Genomic DNA, 21,961 nt, shown 5'->3' with positions numbered 1-21,961 from the left:
CTGAAATTCCAAACAGAGAAAGCTATCCTGAATTATGGTACAAAGTCATTAAACACATGTCTCACGGGCCTCATTTAAAAGGTTCAGCATGTTGGAGCTCAAAAGAAAAAAAGTGTTCAAAAAAATTTCCAAAAGCTTTCGTTCAAACAACAGATATGACTATGGCTGGCTTTCCAGACTATTGCCGAAGAGATAATCATCACGAAAAACACACTTATCACGGAAAGAAAGATGAAAAACTTGTGATGATCGATAATTCAATGATTGTATCATATAATCCGTATTTACTAAAAAGATTCGACTGTCATATTAATGTCGAGTATTGTGCATCAGTGATGAGTATTAAGTACATCTACAAGTACATTCATAAAGGACACGATAGAGTACGCATAACTTTATCGAAAGAACAAGCACAGGACGAAGTTCAAGCATATTTAGATACTCGATATTTTAGTGCAATGGAAAGCAGATGGCATTTAATGGAATTACCAATGAACGGATGAAGTCATTCTGTCTACCCGGGAGACCAAAGACACACCCTACTTACAATCTATCAAATAGGACAATAGGCAGCAAAATATTCAGTCTTGTGAATGATTTGAGCACACACAAATCCAGGGCTCTCAGCGCATATAAAGCGTATAAGGACAGTACGTTATAAAATAAATGTCAACATCTAAGCGAAGAAGAAAGCAGCTCGGAGAAAAGAGACTCAAATGTGTTGGACAGAAAAAAGAGCAAAAAAGAATAATCGAGGTGCAAATTCAGAAAATAAGGAAAGTAATTATCAGCCCGGAACAAGTGGAATTGAAAAAAAAGCATGTCCAATCCGGCTCAGAATTAAAAGACAGTGAGTAAAAGAAAGTAGAACTTCATAAAGACGTGTACAAACGTTGGCGCTAAACACATGCAGAGCAGGTTAGTGATTATGAAACCAGTGAAATTAGAAAGGCTCAAAAAAAAAATGGCACTATACACATGTGGAGAAAGTTAAAGGATATGAAAGTAGGAAAATTAGAAAATATAAAAAAAGAAAGTAAAGATCGCAGTAGCACAAACAAACGAACTGCCTCATTTAACTATGCACCAGACTAACTTTGGCTTTGCACAATAATTATTACACTATTGCACCTTAACGCTTAATTCTACTTTATTCACATAATTGTACTTACTTATTATGTTCTACTATACTGTTACCTTTCAATCTATGACTTTTTGTTAATCTAACTGATATTCTTCTAACTTTGCACAGTTTTTGATAAGCGGATCAGGATGCATTTCACTGTGTGTGTTCCTGTATAACTATGCATGTGACAAATAAAGAATGTTGAGAATTTCAAAAACGGAGTTTACCGAACATGCATTTATTCATTACTTTGTTCATGTATATATATTTATCTGTCTGCTTATTTAAAAAGCTACATTTACCCCAGGAGTCAAAAACATTCTGTCTAGCCCTTGTACAAAAACCTAGACAAAAGCTGGGGTATCACCTTGGTAACCCCATGTACTTTTGGAACTGTGAGAGGAAAATAGCACGACTTTACAGACTGGAGTCCAATGCAGAACTCTACTTACTTTTTTACTTTGTAAAAAAAAATAATTAACTGCTGATGATGTAGATTGTTTTGTCTGTGCTGAAATTCCAAACAGAGAAACCTATCCTGACCTCATTAAAAAGATTCAGCATATTGGGACTCGCAAGATTACAAATATTGTTTTTACAGAAGTTCTGAAATAAAAGTGAAACTAATGAAATAGCAACAATTCAAAGAAAAAAAAATCTTAAAAGTGTGTATCCGGAAAACCAAACACGGGGGTTGGCGAGCGAAGCGAGCAGGGGGCAAAGCCCCCTAGTATTTATAAAAATTCTACATTCGCCCTTTCCTTTACTACCAGGGGTTTGATGGTTTTCCCCCTGGACATTTTCAGGTATTTTTGTATGCTTAGAAATCATAACTTGGCCTTTTTTGAAGTATTCAGGCCTCTTGGAGTCTGGTAAGTCTGAATCACAATATTCATGCAATATTGAGTCTTTTATTGGCTTAAAAGGATAAATATGACATGGAAGCTAGCCTTCCAAGTTCTCCACGATCTCTCCCGATTTCAAGAAGCCAATGTGGTTTCTAATTCTATGTAGAAAAAGCCCATACAACCATCTGATGGCCAAGATCTTCTAACTTCTAACATGGTCTGTATTTGTTTCTAGTTGGGGATCATCAGGACTTCACTATTGCCCTGCCACTTTTGGAGGTTTTACTTTCAGAATAGTTATTATACCTCCCTGTCCTGTGCCACCCTCAGGGTATTATGCTACTGCCAACTTCTTGCCAGATGAATACGACTTCCAGTATTAACGCAAAAATATGTCTTTGTATAGGTAAGGTATAGGTATAGGTATGTTGTATATAAATATATATGTTTCGTCTTGTATGGTTATATATATATATATATATATATATATTGCCTGCAAGCCAAGGTCTAGAAAATTTTTTATTATTGTGATGGAATTTTGCAGAATCAACTGAGGGGTAAAATAAAGTAGCAGATGAACAAAGGTAGAACAAGTATATTTCTTTTTTGCTGGTAGTAATGTCTGGTGGATTTCAAGGGTACCTAGCATCTCTGCCCGTAATACCACCCATTAGCAGTCATTTTCTTTGTAATATGCCAGAACAATATACATATACGGAAGATTGTTTGTGCCAAAATTAATTGCAATCCAACATGTTAACAAGAATGAAATGTAAAGCATATGCAGAGTATCAACCAGATTACTTTTCAATATGGTACACAATTTTCATTCCAGTTTAATGTGCAATACAAAAGCTTATTCCATTTTAAGTTATGATCATAGATCATGTACAATAACTAAAAATCCCATGTTTTAATGCAGATTGGTCATTTGATTACATTTGATTTTGGCATGTTTAGTGCATGCTCTTTGATCGAAATGCAATACACTTGGTGCAGCCACTAAGTAAAATACAATACAATTGTTTTGCTTTTAGTTATGACATGTAATCTATGGGCAAAAATTAAAATGCAACACACTTTGTGTTGCATTTTATACTGGCATGAAAATTGCATGTTGTAGTGAGAAGCAATCAATAATTTAATTGATATACTTTTAAATATGACATGATAAAGTCATGCATTACATTTCAATGTGGTTAACATGTTGGATTGCGTTTAATTTTGTCACAGATAATCTTACATATGCGTAGTCCCTGCTTTAATTCTTAAAGCTTCTGAGGGTATGAAAATTGCTAATGCCCATGAGCTTGATAAAATACCAAACCCATCCAAAGCGAAGTCTGCCATTGCCAATGCTAATGTGTCCTTTCCATTATCACATTCCATTCCAACGTCAGAGAGTCTATGTTGTTCAATGTGGCAGCTGTACCATGTACCATCGCAGAACACATCATAGAAGGAAAGAATGGTGAAAATAAGTAGCAACCACAATTATAAAATTACTATGTGAATAGCATCACCAGCAACTGTAAAACAGTGCACTGCTGTTTTTTCATGTTATCAGATCACCTATGATGTGCACCTAACATGAAAGTTGCCAACCACAGCTAACCTTTCTGGTTCTTTTCTTAATGTGAGATAAGAAGAAATGTCAAACCAGCTATGTAAGACACAATTAATGTATACACAGGCAGAAAAATCAAACGTTGTCTGTCCTTCCCCTCTCAACTCATCACTGCACTGCTGTCCTCCAGTCGAGTATTGTCTTCCTTCCTCCCTACCAGCTCTGACTCACCCAGACAAGGCAGTGCAGTCCCTTTTTTTTTGAGGACCCAGGAGTACTTCTGGTGCCAGAGCTTCACCCGTTGGAAGCACTTCCATGTCATGTGGAATTCCCAGACAGTAGGGAGTGTTTCTCCCTACAGTGTCCTCTTGCAGCTCCCCCAGACACCAACAGGGCTGTTTTACCAGATTACAATTTCCGGCATGCCCTGCTGGTGTCAAAAATAGGCACTGCTATCCAGGGCTGCTGCCATCTGGCATCCTGGGGGACATAACAGCCCCCAGAGACAGTCCATGCCTGTCCTTCCTTTCTATCTCAGCCAGGAAAGGTACTATAGGTATAACCAGTCGGGACTGATTGACCATCTCTCCAGCTGCCATGTGTTCTTTTGTGAGTCGCCCTTTTTTTTAAACTGAAAAAGTTTTACATTAAAAGATCATGATAAAATGTTGAGGAAATGAAGGTCACTTTCGTAAATAAGAATTGTTGGATGCATAAATTTGTGAACACAAAAGTCACATTCAAGTGCAACAATATATATTTTTAATATTATGGTGTGCAGGTCTCAATAGGGTAAAATCTTGGCAAATTTATGAAACACATTGGAAACTTTTTCAATAACTTAAACTCATTGAAGCTCAACAGGCAGCATATTTGCTGAAGGGCCAGCTAAAATTTATACTCATTCTGATCAACGTGCTCAGTAAATTTATATCATACCTTGAGAAACCTGGAAAGAAGTGAGAAAGTCTAGATGTGGCAAACCTCCAGAACTCTACAAGTACAGCTGTAGTCAGATTTGATTGAAACTTATCCCACCCAAAAATATGCCCACAATACCTGAGGTCTGCAATAACCCTTCTGGAGCTCCACAGCTGCAGGAGTGTGACATTTCAGAAGTAAATGAGGTGACATACACCTGCAATTTACAGTAACTAGGTGTTCAATGGAGCTCCTGAATCGTGATTATTTCATCCAATTGCAGAAGAAATATGCACATTTTGCTGCTTCCTTGTGAAAAATGACTTCATTGTAATGAATTTTGCAGATTAAACAGACTTTGCTGTAATGAGATTTTTTAACATTAGTTCTATAGGACAAAAAAATAGCTAAAGTGAGGATTTAATTAAAACAGAGTCCGTTCTAACAGATTTTGATCTGTATTTCAAAATTTCTTACAATGACAGACTGATTGTGAAAGTGGTTAGAACAACTTCCTGCAGCAACAGGGGTCCTCCAGGACTGAGATTGGAAACCACTGGGTTACTCTGAATACACAAGCTATGCAAGAATATATTGACTTGATCTTTGGCAGCATGTTTGCATGGTGGATTTCACTGCCGTCTCATATCTATATAGTTCTGTTCATATGGAGTTTGGGTGAGCCCATGTGGATATTTCCTAGGTTGTTAGGTTTCCTCCAAAATCACAAAGACACCCATATTTTGTTTACTGGCAACTCTAAATTAATTTTTTTGTGAGGAGGAGCATGTGTTGTCATGGGAAATCTTGAGGGTTGGTGGCAGGATTGGCACTCCAGCCACAGTAAAAAAAAAGTCATGCAGCTACGAAATGGCAGACAGGACACCTTTCTACTTTCCTCTGCTGCAGCTACCCATAGAAATCTGCTCGCATTATGAAGGGCATGGGGAAAGCCCACGGGAGCCTCATGCCCAAAAGAGTCAAAACCATTAGAGAACCAATAGGGTCAGGCCTGTTGGAGATCGAACTGGTGTGGTGCTAAGGGGTCGCCTGCTGCATGGAAGCACTCCAGTCTCAATTTAAGGCAGCCCATCCAGGTAGATGAGTGGAACACCTTGTCTTTCCGGCATGATGATCATCTTCCTCTGCTGTCATGGGAGCTTTATAAACTCCGCATTTCACTGGCGGCACTCTCCGAGGCCAGATCTCTATATATGGGTAAACCTTTTATTGGTCTGGTCACTCTGATGGCTGTTATAGTCAGGAAATAGCTGTTGCTGTGGTGGATTGGCTCCTTCAAATGGTGACTGATGTTACTCCTTTCAACGAGTATATTATGAGACTCAGATTAAATCAAACTCTGAGTGCCTTGTCTGTTGTTGTGTATGCTCCGACTGTGGTGAGTGATGTCTCAGTGAAGGAGAAATTTTATTCACAACTTTGCTTGGTTGTTAATGGGTGCCCATGAGGTGACACTCCTCTGGTCACGGCTATCTTCAATGTTACCACTGGTACTGACAGGGCTGGCTATTAGGATTGTGTTGGTCCCCATTGGTCTAGCGACCATGGTGAAAGTGAATCTGTGTTCCTCGACTTTGCAAAAGGTCAGGGGATGTAGATCGCTGGATTCTGTTTCTAGTGCCATGAGCCACATTGTTGGACTTGGTACTCCAATACTGATGGTGCAGTAAAGGAGATCGATCACATCCTTATGGGCAGACACTGGAATGCTCCTACTGAACTATAGTGTCAACAGAAGTGGCCAGTTTGTGAATTCTGACCACAGAATTGTTGTTGCTACTCTGAAGATCCAGCATAGGTCCAGCAGGCTACCACCTACTAGGAGAATGAGGCTGGACCTGGCCTTCAAGATCAGGCTGTTTCTAATGAGTTTGCACTCAGTTTGTGTGAGGAACTTGCAGACCTGGGTGCGACTGCTGATCCTAATGTAATGTGAGAGACCTTCCGTGACAAGATCCTGAAAGCTACTGATTGTTGTGTTGATGTTGGTGGTGTTCCCAGAAGGAGGTATTTCATCTCGCAGGGCACCCTGGATATCATCAAGAGGAGCTGCTGTGCATGGCTTGATGGCAACTCCAGTCTATACTGAGAAGGATGGTTGCAAGGGCTCTGAGTGCAGATAAGGAGGCATTTATCAGCTGAATCTGTGAGCAAGTGACACGCCATCTGTGGTCTAGTGACCCACATCCTGCTTACAGAGGAATTGAAGCATTACGCACATCTGAATCTGTTCCTTGGAGAGTCACAGTCAGGGCGAGTGATGGAATGGTCCTTACAGATGACACTGCAATTGTAACCCACTGGGCTGACTACTTTGAGCAGCTGTTTAAAACTGGTCCTCTGTGATAGAACCCATGATCACTTGCTCAAATACCAGTGAACGGAGCAGTCTGGTTTGACACCTAAGAAGTCTACCATCGACCGCATCCTGGCACTGTGGGTTCTCATGGAGTGCAAACACGAATATCGGCAGAGTTTCTTTGTAGCCTTTGTCAGTTTTCGTAAAGCGTTCGACTCAGTTGATCCAGTTGCCCTTTGGCAAATCCTGAGACTTTGGTTGCCAGATATCATGGCCGGCCTGTACACTGGTACTGTGAGTGCTGTATAGAGTGGAGGCAGAACTTCTGCATTTTCCCCATTTGATTCTGGGTTTTTTCCGGGGTGTGTTCTTGCTCCTACTCTGTTCAATGCTTACTCGTGTTGGGCAGGCTTGTGGGCTCCAGAGGCTGTGGGACATCTGTTGGTGAAGAAAGATTTACTGATCTTGACTTTGCCAATGACGCTGTGATCTTTGCAGAGTCAATGGAGACTTTGATCAGGTCTCTCAAGGGACTGAGCAATGAGTCTGAGTGTCTGGCCTTGCGAGTGTCCTGGGTAAAAACCAAGATCCAGGCCTTTAATGACCTCTTGGGTATAGCCATCAGCAGTTTCTCTGTCTGCAGAGAGAATGTCAATGTTGTCGAGAGGTTACTTAACTCAGCAGTGACATTCATGTCTCTGATGACCCTTCAAATGAGTCAGTAGACGGATTGGGAAAGCATGGGAAAGGAGTGTGTGGCATTCCCGATATCTTTGAAAAAAGTCAAAGGTCCACGTCTTTAGAGTACTGGTGCTTCCTGTTTTGCTATATGGTTGCGAGACATGGACACTATCCAGTGACCTGAGACGAAGACTGGGTTCATTTGGTACTGTGTCTCTTCAGAGAATCCTTGGGTACTGCTGGTTTGACTTTTGTGTCAAATGAGTGGTTGCCCAAGGAGTCCCAAATGAGGCACATTACCTGCATTGTGAGGTAGCATCAGTTACAGCACTATGGCCATGTGGTGTGATTCCCCAAGGGTGATCCAGCTTACAGGATCGGCTGGATCAGGCCAAGGGGATGCCCATGTAGCACCTGATTGTGGCAGATAGATGATCATTTCCAGGGGGTATCAGTGCATATTCCCTAACCTGACCTGACCTGAAGAGCATGTATGTGTGTGTGTGTGCGCGTGTGTATGCGTTTGTGTGTGATTGAATGTGGAATGAAAGATTGTTTTCTTCTTTGTACCCAGTGTAGCCAGGTTAGCAATACTTAAATTCATAAAATTCATCAATAAGGAATTTAATTCAACAGTGATATATAAAATGTGTCAATATTAACCATGTGCAATATAAAAAGTCATAGATGAATATTATCTGTTACTATAAAATCAGCATTTCTAAATCCACTGTGTAAAAACACAATCATTAACATTTTTTTTGAATATGTGCAAATTTTATCCTAACACTGAAAGTGGATATTACAATAAAATATGGACAGCAATGTAAAAATATAAGGCACCTTGGACTTGTGATGACCTCAGAAGGAAAATGTAAGAGTTTTAATAACTCAATTCAGCCACCAATTATACAATTATCACACCTGTGCCACTGCAAGAGGATTCTTGCCATGCTGAGCAAGTGCAGGAGAAATGGATTAATTTAAGAAAACAATTCTGCTGCCAGGAGCTTTAATAAGTGCATGAAAAATGTAATTTTATGAATGTGCTTAGCGACTCAGCTGTTGCAAAGTGTTCTCTCTCTGAAGGGCTAATGGGAACAATACTGAAATGATCTATTTATAGAGTCACTTACCCTCAACACCACATGGTACAAGACCATCCAAAAGAAGTTCCATTAATCCACACAGAAAAAATCTACAGTATCACTTCTGCACACATACAGTAGGAAATCTGAAGATATTATAGCTGGTTCTACCTAATTACGGTATGGTATCCTGTTTCAGTTGCATACAGTAGATTATGTTGATGGTATTATATTTTTCTTTTTGTTTCCATTTTTACTGACTGCAGTTTCTGTTGTTCTTGCTTTTAATATACCAGCACTTCTTACAGTGCCCAAACACATGCTGTATAATGCAATCTATTTTATTTCAAATAATTTACATGAAGATTGTTGAAAAATGAATGAAAAACTAAGATGAAAAGAAAAGTGTCAAGAAAGCTGTCTACCTTTTAATTTAATCTTTAAGTGGTTACTGAAGAGCTAATTTTGTTGAAACCCAGACACTTTTCTGTAGGAAAATAAGCTAAGGTCACTAACTTCATGAAAAGATTTCTTATAAGAATGTGACAAGCTAAAGTAGCTGTCTGTCTGTAATTTGAGTTCACACTTTACACAACAATAATTCCGCCTTGCCTTATATAAGTGGCTATTCCTAACATGCTGCTGTAGCTGTGATGTAACTGTTGAATAAGCTCATATAGAAGGTTAGACTATTTGCCTACAAATGGAAAGGTGTAGAGGCAGAAGGTATGGAGGTACTTCAAACTGTATAAAATAATAATGGCATTATCTACTGTCTATATATAAAATCCTAAACCTAAAAGTGCAACGATTTTGTGCAACGATTTTATGTGATGTTTTAATGTCACTTTTTTGTCACACTTTAAATTGGCTTATTTTAAAACCTACATATACTGCATATGTTTGGTATCATTCTTTTCAGAATTTATCGAACTTTAATGTGATGTTGTTAGATTTTCAGATTGTTATTCCGTTTTTAAATTATAAACTAAAATATCAAGAAAGTCGTGCATCGAGCATAATGGACCTCAGTTTAACGGGAATACTCCAATCGGTAAGAGAGTAAATATTTTATTCTCATTTCATGATTTTTACTCTGTTAAATAATAATTCATTTTTCTTTTACATATTTATTGAATTTTGTGATTTTGACTCCAATAAATAATCATTTTTCTTTTGTACATTTACAGATTTTACTAATATTCTGGCCGCAACTGGGGGTTGGGCGCCGAATGCGCCAGGGGGGCTTGCCCCCCTAATTTATATATAACCTTATATAGTTACATATAACTCAATGTGCTTTCCACAGACTAATCAACAAAAACAATAAAGATATACCATAGTTACTTTGATATTATCGTTAATTAATGTTACGATAATTTCTAATAAATGTAAGTATACTAAATAGAAAATCAACCTGGGCATTGTTAAAAAAATGTAAACATTAAAGTGTCAAACAAACCTTCACTCTTATCAGGAACAGGTTAATATTTTTTCTAATTAAAAGTCTTATACAAGCCTTGCAAGAGAACAACCAGATCTAATTTACATATACTGTATATTAAAATAAATACGTATATACACAGTATATACAGTTGACTTAGGCATGTGTACATGGCAACATATTGAGTAGAAACAGTTTGATGTTATTAAATTGAGTTAAAAGACAGAAAAGCAAATGAAACAGTCCATAGCTGTTTCGGTTGATTAAGGATGTAGATGGAGTTCTTGATTCCTGAATGTGATTATTTGAACAGCTGACATTCAGGAGAGGAAAACAAAAAAAACTCCTAAGATTGGTTCAGTAGGAGAAAAGTAAACCTCTGGAGGGCCACAGTCGGAAAACAGAAGCAAGCAAATCATATAGTTAAGTCTGATGGTAGTCAGTTTCTGCGTCATTGAAGTCTGAGCGACCTAGGCCAGCTGGTCACCCAATCTTCACTGGGCACAGTTGATACAGTTAGCATAGTCGATAATAAGGTTTCCCAGGCTTCCTCATTTCCTCCAGTACCCCGGGTGACTTCAGAATAGAGTGCTTTGTGCAGGTGTTGGTGGTGCAGGATGAGAGACAAAAAAACATAGAAAGCAATGGATTAATGCCAGGTATTTATTTATACATCAAAGAGCTAATCTTATCATCAGATCACTATGTAATGTTTTAATTACTGGAAAGTCAGATTAAAAAAAAAGTAACATATACTGTGTCAATATAAAAAGCCACAATGGATTCCGAAAGTATTCAGATACTTTCAATTTCTGCAGACTTTTATTGCAGATTTACAAAAGAAAAAAGTGCCATTTTGCAGATCAATTGACACTCAATAATCCATAACGACAATATGAAAACATTAAGCAAATTTATAAAAAATCAAAAACTTAAATCTCTCAATTATGTAAGTATGCAGACCCTTTGCAGACACACTCCAAATTATGTTCAGGTGCAACCTGTTTGCTTTCATTTGAGTTGCTATGCTTCTTGTCCACTCACCTGTGTTTCTGTCTGGTGATGTCATGTCTGCGTGGCATTAAATCTCGATCCAAACTGTTTTCATGCCTAGCTCCTAGCTGGGGGAACAAGCTACACTCCTACATTTGAACTTCTGACTTCCTCAATGTGTTTAAGAAGCATTTGAAGACTCCCTTGTTTGGTGAATTTCCGCCTAATTGCTGCTGTTCAGGTTTGTAACACAGAAACTGAAACTAGCTTGTATTTTGTTCTTGGCTGTTCATCTGTGATGATCAATTTGTACCCTGTCCTGTACCTCTTGTTTCCAAACTGTCTATCAGACTGATGTTAAATTGATTATGTTGACTTCTTTTGTAAGTCACTTTAGATTAAATTGTCTGCTAAGTAAATAAATGTAAATGTTACTTATTTTTGAGATGTGTCTAGAGCTTGAAGTTGAATTCATTGGAAATAGTTTAGAAAAGTACACACTTGTGTATATAAGGTCCTTCAATTCGCATTGCATGTCAGGACAAAAATCAAGCCATAAAGTCCAAGGAGCTCTCTGTAGACCTATGCTATAAAATTATGGTTTGGTAAAGGCATAGGGAAAAGGTAAAAAAAAAACATTTTTAAACCTTTGAATGTTCATAGGAGCACAGTGGCTTCAATAAGTGTGAAAAATAACTTTAGAAAAAACAGGGCACTTCCTAGACTGAGTAAATGAGTAAGAATAACTTTGGGCAGGGAGGTGGCCAAGAACACAATTGTCACCCTAACAGAGCTTCGGAAGTCCTTTGCTGCGATGGGAGAGCCTGTCAGAAGGATGACGATGTCAGCAACACTCCATCAATCTGGCATTTATAGTACAGTTTCTAGACAGAAGCCACTCTTGAGTAAAATGCATTTGACTGTCTACTTGCAGTTTGCCAAATGGCATCTTTAATGGAATTTGAGGGCATCAAGAAAAGCATTCTCTGATAAAACAAAAACACTTTGGCCAGAACTCCAATTTACTATGTCTGGCAAAAACCAGACACTGCTCATCATCTGCCTAATACCATTCCTATCATGCTAATGGGGTTCAGCAGGGACAAGGAGACTGGTCAGAATTGAGGGAAGAGTGCATACGACCTCGGACTTTGCTGACATTTCAACTTCTATTACAACAATGACTTAAAGCATACAGCTAAGTCAACACCAGAGTGGCCTTTAGGACAAGTCTCTTTGTCCAGACTTAAACCCCACAGAACATCAGTAAAGAGACCTGTCAATGGTAGTTTACAGATGCTTCCCATCCAATCTAATGGAGTTTGAGAGGATCTGCCAGAAAGAATGTGATATACAGCCCACATGTTTGTGTACAAAGCCTGACCCAAGAAGGCTCAAAGCCGTAATTGATGCTTTTTGATTTTTAATATATTTGCAAATCTTTCTGAAAACTTGTTTTCATTTTGTCATTATGGGTCATTGAGTGTAAATTGATGGGCAAAGATAACATTTTTTAAATTAAATCTAGAACACAAAAAAGAGTGCAGAAAGTGAAGGGGTCTGAACACTTTATGAATCTACTGTATATAGAAACACACACAGTAATTTAAGGAAAAATATATTTAAGCCTGTAACATTAAAGACTAGAATTTACTTTTTCTGTATGTTATCAAATTTTCTCTACATTTTTGTGTGAATTGGCTCTGCTATGAATTTTTCTAAAAGTTTAGTAAATTAAGATACTTGCACTGTGGAATTTGTTTGTGTGTCATTTCTGATGCTTGAAACCTTCCAGTAGCTGTAGAATTTAGGAAGATCAAAGAACTGCATCTATACCTACTGTATTGACACCTATAAAGTAAAATTTCTCTTAACTGTGACACTACAATAATGAACTGTGTACCAACATAAGCTGCAACTAAGAGCTGTGTTTGCTTTGGCCAAATAAATTTCTTTGTACTTTTATATCCAGTATACATTAATTTTTGCTTTGGTGTAAGTAAAACGTTTAACTTCTACTTGACCGAGTGGTGCATATTTTGTTTTTGCTTGTACACTCTGTATGAATGTTTATTCTGTTGGACTTCCTATGTTTTTGAATATTTGATAATGTATAATGTTGTTTCTTCTGTGAAGAGCTTTTTAACAACATTTTCTCAGTGATGCTATTCACACTGTAAGTGCATTAAATCTCTCCTGCAAACTATAGCCCATTATAATAATTGATGAATGATAATCAATATATCAATGGGATCTGTGAGCTTAACTGACTCATACAAGTATAAAACACGATTGACTTAAATATCCTCTCAGTGGCTACTTTATTGCTATGTTTACTATGCTTGTTTATTCAATTAGCCTGCTCTTCCAAATCTCCAAACATTTAAATGCAGACATTGTAGTGAGAGTTCCTAGCAATGAACTTTATGTTCTAGGGTTTGCTGACCACATTGTGCTGATACTTCATTTTCCTGGCCTGGATCATTGGGTCCAAAATGGATGAATGGCTGCAATATGTACTAATGCCTACCTGCACAAAGGAAATCCCATGCTGTGTTCACATACTATAGGAAATCTGGGAAGTGCAAGTTTCCAAATGGAATATTTTACATGAGTGTCCTCATTTCAAAATATATTGGGAAAAAAACAACAACACAACCAGACATTTCAGCAATATAATACATGTGTAATGCTCTTTTCTTTACCTTTTATTTGCACAAAAAAGATGTAAAGTTTAATTGCATTTGGGGAGTGAACAGAAAATCAAGATGCACTTCACATTTCTTCCAAAACTTCATCCAGCATTGCATGCCAAAAGAACAAAGAGTGGCTTCACAATTGATAACTCTAAAATTTCCCATGAATGCATCACAAAGTGTTACAAGCCTTCCTTGGTGAAAATATTAGCACAAGAAGCTAAAGGTCTGTTTTTTAACATTGTGGTATGATTGTGTTGTATGAAAGACACTCTGAAAATTATGCATTAAATCAATTTATTATTCATGGTGTTGATACTGAAAATGTAATTATCTCCACTCTAAATTAAACAATTTCATACAGCCAGCAAATTATATTTCATCTGACACTGCCAATAAATGGAAGGGTTAAAACCAGAATAGTGTGACATCTAAATTACCGTAATGCATCAATATTCAATGATATTATTAGGAACCTAAACGTTTTCCTGAGAAAAACATAGATCAGCTGGAGTATGATTATAACTCATCTCAGAAACAGATTTAGATGCAGTAGCTCTACTTAAAGTGAAAAGAGTTAAGACAAAAATGAACCTACTACAAATTAATAATGGAACACCATCACTTAAATTAGAATGCCAAAATGTTTTAACACAGCATAAGAAAACTCTTTAACTTGTTCAGAATATTATTATTAATAAGAAATAGAAAAAAACAGGAATTATGACATATCTGAATTTGTATGTAAAATAGCAATGTTGCAAAATCTGCTCCTAAACATTTGTAACTTTTCTTGCAAAAATAACCTACTGAATATATATCATACTTGCATAATTTTTCTGTATCTGCTTAACCTGTTACACACACAAAAAGTCTTGCTAATGTGCAGTATGTAAAATACTCTGGCAATAATGTTTTATTTAACAATAAAATGAATATTGTAACTATTAGGGGGCGCTCTGAACAGTAAGAACAGAGGTGATGCTATAACCTTGACATTTAAACAGAAAACAATTGCCAAGAAGTTTAACATCTTACAAGGCTTTTTCAGATCATCTCAAGGCTGTCAAGCAATTCAAAAATTTCCTTAAATGTAAAATTCTCTCTTTCTCCTTTAGAGTTTGATCCCAGAACTTCCTCCCTTGGCTGTAGTTGGATGAAAACTGCTGATCCCTATTTTCGTAGTTGCTTCTAAATGCCCCTCTTGGGTCATGTAGTCAGAAGAGGTGGCACTAGAGGATCTTCCTGTGTACCTCATAGGATGCACCCTCTTGGATGTGGCAATCTTTTTGCTGTCTTCTCAGCCATTCCTGAAGAAAACAGCAGAATCTCTTTGAGATAGTTAGAGTCACCCATTCTGTCTTTCCATTTCCTCCCTGTGCCCTTTTCCCAAGCATCACAAGGAGGTTGAGTGAACTGTGACCGCAGCATACTGTTAAAAATTTTGCAATCGGCTTCCAGATATACAGTAGTATTGCTGGAAGAAACTGTGACGCTTCCACATGCCCACCCTTTTTAGTTCAATGACAGAACAAGAAATTCTATTCCTAAATTCTAAATTGAAACTATTCAAAATAATTGGCTGGAAATACCAATTAACATACTTTCAGCAAGGTTTCACAATATATAATCAATATGGCAGCTCTCAGAATTACACTAATATTCTATATCACCACTCCAAAAATATATCTAATTAAGGTTGTCATTAAACCAAAATATACAGACAAATGTTCACAAAAAAAAAGCAAAAATAAATGTCTAGCTTCCTTAATTGTCCTACTTCCTCACATTAACATTTGGTCTTATAAAATAAATACATTAACTTAAATACATAACAGTGATTATCTATATCTTGATTGTAAATCATTGTGTTTTTCTCAGTTTTTTCACAATTGTTCAGGAACTGAGAGCATAACTGAACACTTGGTATGGAAGCATTGGCATGTAGTACATAAGGTAAGCTGATTTGTGTTTTGTATTAAATAGCACTAAGTTATATATAATTCTTATTTAGGGCGGCACGGTGGCACAGTGGTAGCACTGCTGCCTCGCAGTTAGGAGACCCGGGTTCGCTTCCCAGGTCCTCCCTGCGTGGACTTTGCATGTTCTCCCAGTGTCTGCGTGGGTTTCCTCCTACAGTCCAAAGACATACAGGTTAGGTGCATTGGCGATCCTAAATATGTCCGTAGTGCGTGCTTGGTGTGTGTGTGTGTGTGTGTGTGTGTGTGTGCGCCCTGCCCTGAGTTTGTTTCCTGCCATGCGCCCTGTGTTGGCTGGGATTGGCTCCAGCAGACCCTTGTGACCCTGTATTTAGGATCTAGCGGGTTGGATAATGGATGGATGGATGGATGGATGGATAATTCTTATTTAATATGGTGGATGTTGCATGTACTGACATACAAATAAGAATTTCACTGTACACGTGACAATCCTACAACTACTACTACTAAGTATGTATTGATAGGTGATGATCCTCAAGCCTTAAAAGAGTTCATTGTTAGATCTGTACAGATGAGATTATATGCTAATTAATTTTAAGGCTGCACTTTATCTAAAATATAAAGAAACCATTCAAATTCTCATGTTAAAAGAATACATTTTTATTAAAAATGTCTGGTTCCTGAATTATGACTGCACCTCTATTTTGCCCTGTCACGTACATTTGCACAATAGATAGACTCACACTTCTCTCTAAGTTGTTTCAACATCTTTCACTTGTTAAGAAAAATTGGCAAAAGTAAATTATTTTTGTGTAGAAACATACTTGTTGGCTGCATTGTTCTTATAAGGTCTTAATAATTAAATCATTTCCAGTATGTACAGAAATTTGTATATTTCATATATTGCCCTCATAACACAGTACTGGGGCTGTTACTGATTTAATTGTATATCCTAACTTTACCAAAAACATAATACAATCAGTTGTTAGTGGAGAATACTTAGCTATATACTTTATATTTTTTAATCAGCTTTAATGATGTTTCAAGTTGTATCTTTAATGGACTCAGTGAGTTAAATTACTAGATGAGTAATAATTTCTTTTCCTTTAAAAACAGAAGAATAGAAATACTTTGAAATCATATTAGTGTGGGTGCAACAGTACAGGCAGTAACAAGATTGCTGCCATCTTTTGACTTTTTAGTGCCCGAATAAGAGTTTTACTGAACATGAAAGTATTTGACATCTAGGATGCTGATCGTCCTTTTACTATGCATATTACTGCACTGTGCAAGACTTGCATTTTGCAGCTACGAAAAATGGGAAAATTAAGGTGTTTTTTACAAAGGACCGATACAGGAAATTTAATTTAAAGCATGTACAGATGCCCATGCCACACTCCGCTTTCTAGCCCAGGGGTCGCCAGCTCCGGTCCTGGAGGACCACCGTGGCTGCAGATTTTCATTCTAACCCTTTTTTTTTAATGAGTGCCCTGTTTCTGCTGCTGATTAACTTATTGTGAATTCATTTTAATTGAATTGCTTTTTTAAGATTTGTTCCCTTGAATTTCTTCATCATTCCTCTGAATTGCTTTATTTCTTTCCTTAAATGGCACCCAAGCAGAAATGAAATATGAAGTGAGTGAGCTAACAGAAGACCAACTAAGTCAGGGCCTCAAACTCCAACCAATTTCACTCCAACCAGCTGCTTAATGAGGTGCCGATTCTTGTTGTTAATTAAACCCGTTCTTTAGTTCCATGGCTTGTTGCTGCTCTCGTGGTGCATTAGCAGACATTTCCGAAATTGTTGATTTTCTCTTTCTAAGAGCTCATTAAAAATGTTTTGGGAACCTGAGTAGATTGACATTACTGAGACCTTCATCTTTCTTTATATTCAGATATTGTACTTTGGACACCAGTTGTTTTGGCTCATTTTGTATCTCATTATTGTTTGGCTGCTAATTAAGGAAAAAGAAACAATTAAGGGGTCAGAGTTTTCATGAGCAAATCAATTACAATTAATTCAAAAGAAGTTAATTAGCAGCAAAAATAGGTCACTCATTAAGAAAAGGGTTATGAAAACCTGCAGCCATGATGGTCCCCCAGGACTGGAGCTGGAGACCCCTGCACTAGCCACTGTGGACCCCTGTTCCTAGCCCTTCCTTTAGCACTGGCAGGATGATGCAGTCATTCCCTTACCTTTCAAGGGGATTGCTGGGATCTACACCTACCCTGTGCCAACTTTCATGCCTGCCATTTGCTTAACAACCAGGCAACCTAGTACAATACATTTTATATACAGTAATATGTATATTACATAGTTTACTGTCAAATAATGCAAAGAGTACTCTTTGCATTATTTGACAGTAAACTATGTAACATTCTATGATCTGCTTCTCGCACCTGAGAAGGCACTGTGGTAGATGTTTGCCGACTTGCAGACCAACCACATGCGTTACCTGGTAGGTAACCACCCATACAATAAGATTGTGTTTCAGACTACGAATGCTATGAAAGTAATATGTATATATTGCAAAAAGCAGTGGTCCTCTGAGAAAGCATACTTTTAGCCTCAATTAATTTCCTTGTACCATAATATGTTGTTTTGTATGCTTAAATCATCTCAGCTCTCATCTACACCTTTAATCTCTGCCTCTTTCAGTTTTATATATAGTCTGTCCAGTCCCTTGTCAAAGTGTCTTTGAAAGGCAACATATTTAATATTGAATAATCTACTATAGTCAGATGCACTTGCTGCTCGTAAACTTTCAGCATATTAGTGAAATACGATCTTCACCATCTAAACTCTGATTAATTGTGTGCCACCCAACCTCCACTGCATTTCAGGTAATCTACTTTATTCTGAACAGTTGTTTCCATTTACTTGGTCAAGATATACTTTATGTTATGCTAAAAAAAAAATTAGTTACAGATTGATCCCAATCATATTTTTTGATGATTGCTGAAATTGAAACAATAAGATTTTGAAAATCTGTATCAGTATATCATTCTGCTTTTACTTAGCTATGCACAGCTTACCCTACTGGAAGAGAAAAATATAATCAAAACTGCCTGCCTGCTTAACTAGGACATCCTTAAATTTGTAATAGCACATTCAAATTTGAAAATGAGATCATATACATCATTTTAACTTTGTGCTTTGTTCTGTGATAACAGTTTAAACAGTTTACATATAAGAAGTATTATTCTATAAACCAAATGTTTAGACCAGACTTTTAATGTTTAACTATTTTGGGACCTTTGGATATTATTTATTGGCAGAGGGGTATTGCTAGAATGTTCTGTTTACTGTAACTGAGTACTCGTTGGTGTGATTAAAATATTTACTAGCTGCTACAGTATATGTAAATGAACCTAAGTGATAAAAGGAGCTGTTCTCTTAACACTAGCCAGACTTGCTATGGAGAGCCTTGCTGCTCACATGGTGAGCCTCTACCAATTGGTGTAAATAAAGGACGCCCTTGGATTTCATTTACGGCAATAAGACTTTTATTTGTTCACAAAGTATTTCCTGCAACATTTGCCTGTATACTTGTAGAATGTAAGTGAAGGCTCTAATATTAACTTTTCTATTTTGAAATGCAGCCTTTTTGCTGTACAAAGTGATTGCAAGTTGGTTGGACTTCAAAGTTAAAATTTCATTGTACTCCGTACATGAGGCAATACTACTGCTGCTAAAATACAATGTAACACCATATTCTATAAATAGCACTTTACAAAAAAGGCTAGTATAACTAAATACTTCTGAATGAATGAAATTTAGTTTCTGTACTTTTAATCTTAATTACCTTTCACCCTCTAAATCCAGCCTGAAGACTCACTACTTTAGCCTAGCATCCCCTCTTTAGACATGGGAATAAGCTGTGCAGATTGTTTCGCTGTTAGTCAATTGTTCAAAAATATAAGTAATATAAACTATTACTAACCCTCCCCTGTTCTGTTTCTCTTCTCAGTTTCCTGCTGTGGCATCTGCACTACTGCCCAGATCTTTTCCTGCACGTGTAAAGACAACTGTGTTACTGGGAGCCATCAGAATCATATGAAGGAAAGATTCTGTCATCTGATTGGATGACCTAACATACACTCTACTGTAGAATGCCCAGGAAGGGATGCACAGCTACTTGGCTGAGTTCTCCAGGCATGCGATTGTGTCTGGCTTTGTCTTTTGGCTTTGTATCATAACTGATCATAGAAACCCCAGAGGTTCATTTTCTTGAGGGAATGGTGCTGACTGGAGTCTACTGCAGTTTTTGTTTTTGTCTTCACTTCTGTGAACTGGCCATAGTTCAATAAATATATTAAAAGATAGATATTGCTGGGCTTAATTTATGTTAATCTGTTTGCTCAGAGTTTATTCCTGCCTTGAGCCCTGTGCTGGCTGGGATTGGCTCCAGCAGACCCCCATGACCCTGTGTTTAGGATATAGCGGGTTGGAGAATGACTGACTGACTGTTTGAATATGTTTTTTCTTCCTGCATGTTTAAACCACTGAAAACCTCAAAGGCAAAGCTGTCAATTTGCCAGTCGATCTACGTCTGTTCCTACCCTCACCTGTAGTCTGCATAGGCTGAAAGAACTTGACTGCGGATACAATCATTGGAAATCACATTCCTTCACAGGGGGTCTGGGCTCAGCCTTAGAGATAAGATGAGTAGTGCAGACAATGAGGAGGAGCTAAGAGTAGAGCCACTGCTCCTACGCATCTAAAGGAGGCAGTTGAGGTATCTGATTAGGGTGCCTACTGGATGCCTCTTTGGAAAGGTGTTTTGGACATGTTCAACTGGACGGAGACCTCGGGGCAGACCCAGGACATGCTAGAGAGATTATAATTCTCAGATGGCCTAAGAACATATCTGTATCCTCCCGAAGGAGTTGGGGGAGGTGGTGAGAAAAGGGATGTCTGGATATCTTTGAACTGCTGCCCCCACGATCTAGACCCAGAGAAATGGCAGAAACTGGATGGATGGATAGAATGATGTTTAAACACATTTGTGTCTTTACAAGTATTCATTATATAATTAGTAATTTGTAAAGTTTGGAATTGCATTTACCTGTGAACTTGTTAGAGCACTGTGAAGAGCATTATACAAAAATAAACAGAATTGAATTGAATTTTAGTCTGATGGCAGTCAAACGTTTTCTTTTGTTTTATATCTTAACAGCTATTGTTTCCTTGAACTGCCAAAGCCACATTTTCAGTTTTGAGCAGGCTCTTATGTAAACTGTTAGCTGAAGACTGAAACACCTTTTAAGCTGATAAAATTGTCAAATGTTTTAAAGGCAAGTGCAAACTAAGCTTCACTGTCAATGCTTGAAGCTGTGGAACACATTAAAAATAGTTGTTTCATAGCCCAGAACCAGAGCTTCAGAACACGAAAGCACTTAATGCAAGAACTTAGCTTCTGTTGGCACCAGTCTTAATCCACAGTACTAGCACAGTGGAGAAGCTTTGTGGCGAACAATGTCTGCTGTTGGACTCCTTTGCTCTTTTTGGTTACATACTGCTCTTTCCATTTCCCATAGTCCTGTTAGGGTCTGGATCATTTTTTTTTGCCATCTGTCCCTGCTTGCACTTGGCTTTCTAACTTCTCCTTGAAGAACTTATATCATTAATGCTTAATAGTTTTTTTTCGGTATCTGCCTTGTCTTATTTTTGATCAATTCCAACTTTGTAAATTTGTTAATTTAATGGAACACACTGTTCTTGCTTTCTGGTAGTGACATGGCACTCTGTAATAGAAGGCTTAAATAATTGAGATTCATATGCTTATATTATAACACAATCACAGTCCGTAACAACCTAAATATTGTGTGTTTTAATATTATGGTTTATTTGCTGCATTATTTATTGATGCTTTCATCTAAACTGACCATTGTTGGTTTCTTGTTTAGTTTGGACGTCTTGTTTCCATATTCATACCAATTGATCACCAGCACTGACTTGTTTAGAATCTTTCAGCGAGTGACTGGTGGGGATTTCTTAAGCAACCTTGTAGGTTGCAGATAAGCGTCTTGGCCACTAGGCCACACTGGCTACAGTGCTTAGCTTTGAATATTTTTGAACATAATGAAGTGTGTGACTTGAAGAGTTGTTGTAACTATTTTTTTAAATACTATTTCAAACATGTTATACTAAAAAAACACAGACTATACAATCTAAAACATATCATTTACTCCATTATGCAATTATGTATATATCAAGTATCATTATCAAGTCTTGTCATAAAACGAAAATATACACATTAAACAAATGATCAGAAATACATCTGAAAAGAAAAAAGGTATAAAATTATACTTCTTCCTAAACTTGTAATTTGTT

The sequence above is a fragment of the Erpetoichthys calabaricus genome, chromosome 4 (genome assembly GCF_900747795.2).
Source record: "Erpetoichthys calabaricus chromosome 4, fErpCal1.3, whole genome shotgun sequence".
Taxonomy (NCBI): Eukaryota; Metazoa; Chordata; class Cladistia; order Polypteriformes; family Polypteridae; genus Erpetoichthys; species Erpetoichthys calabaricus.
The sequence above is the reverse complement of the archived record's forward strand: the minus strand, read 5'-3'. Positions refer to the sequence as shown.